Source organism: Solanum pennellii, chromosome 4, assembly GCF_001406875.1.
Source record: "Solanum pennellii chromosome 4, SPENNV200".
Taxonomy (NCBI): Eukaryota; Viridiplantae; Streptophyta; class Magnoliopsida; order Solanales; family Solanaceae; genus Solanum; species Solanum pennellii.
Window position 1 is genome coordinate 63,717,771 of NC_028640.1, and position 1,850 is coordinate 63,719,620.

Genomic DNA, 1,850 nt, shown 5'->3' on the forward strand with positions numbered 1-1,850 from the left:
TCTGGGGTCTAGCGGGTTATAATCGAAGGTTTTTGAATGGTTTTGCATCAATTGAAAGATAGGCTTACTTCCGTTCCGGTGTTTACTTTACCAGAGTGTACAAAGGGTTTCGTTATCTATTGTGATACATCGTGAGTGGGATTAGGGTGTAATCTTGTGCAACATGGGAAGTTGGTATCCTATGCTTCTTGACAACTTAAGGTGCATGAGAGTAACTATCAAACTCATTATCTTGAATTAGCGGTCCTTGTATTTTCCTTGAAAATATGGAGGCACTACTTGTATGGTGTCCAAGTTGATGTGTATACCTACCACAAGAGACTCCAATATGTGTTTACTCAAAAGGAGTTTAATCTCCAACAAAGAATCTTGTTAGAGTTTTTGAAGGATTACGAGATGAGTGTCGTCTATACCCCCGGCAAGGACAATGTGGTTATGGATGCTTTAAGTCGTTTGTCCATGGGTAGTGTGTCTTAGATAAATGAAGCCAAGAAAGACGTAGTGAGGGATGTCCATAGGTTGGCAAGATTGGGTGTGAGGTCTGAAAATTCTCCAAATGGTGGTTTCATAGTCCATAATAACATCGAGTCATCTTTGGTAGTTGAGGTGAAGTTCAAACCACTCCTTGATCAATCATTGATGGAGTTGAAGGAATCGGTTCTTAGCATTCTTAATGAGTAATTCTCCTTAGGGGGGGTGTCTTGAGGTATCAAGGTTTGTTGTGCATTCCCAATGTAGATGAATTGAGGAATCGGATCCTTTAGGTAGGCCATGGGGCCCCGTTACTCCATTCATCCGGGTTTGAAAAAAAAGTACCATGACCTTAGGGAAGTATTTTGGTGGGAAGGTTTGAAAAAGAACATAGTAAAATTTTTGCCTAGTGTTACCAACAAGTGAAAACCGAAAATCAAAAGTCGGGTGGCTTACTACAAGAAATTTGAAATTCAAGTTTGACTTCATTAATGTGTCAAATTAAGTGAGGGGTATTTTCGGTATTTCATGGGAGGTCTATATATTGATTTTAAATCAGTTTTCCTCATATTTTACACACTCAAATAAAATCCCCAAGATCAAAACCCAAAAGCTCTCACCTATCTGTACTCTCTCTCTCTATTCAATTTACATTGGAGATAGAACAAAGCTTGACGAAGGATGGTGATAACTTACAAATGTGCCTTATTATGATGTGATATGTAACTGTTCTATCTCACATGTATGAATTGTAATGAAAGGATAATACTCATGCAATTCCTATGGAGTTATAATGATGATTATATAAGGGATAGACCCTATAACCTAAATTAAGGTATGATGATTAATAAATAGTTAAATACTTTTCAAAAGGGACTCTGTATTATCACCGAGTGAACTTGTAGGTGAGTGGTGGTGCATTCCCATGCTGGGATGGCAGGGTAAACCATGGTTGTAACAGTGTGGATAGCCTTATAGTCTAAACAGAGCATAGAGTGATTTTTCCATGACAGCCCCCAAGCTCCATAAACTATGTTGCCATCGTAAGAATACTAGCTAGTGGATCCACCTTGATGCTATGTTCATGTTTGGTACTACTTTTGTCGGTAAACCACCTTCCATCTGTGTAAAGTTTTATAATACCAGATTCCAGACTTTGCGTTGTGGTCTATGTCAGTTAAGGAAAGTCTTTTTTAAAGTAAAAAGAATTAAAGAAGTAAACACTAACTAGGGTGACTTAAGAGATTTGATTTAGCCTAGGTAGGGTTATGGGACTCTACCTATGCCTTGCACTAGTATGCCTTGATGGAAGTCTTAGGAGGTTGTTCTTAAGTTATTTATGATCTTATAAAGTTATTTTCAATATATATATATATATA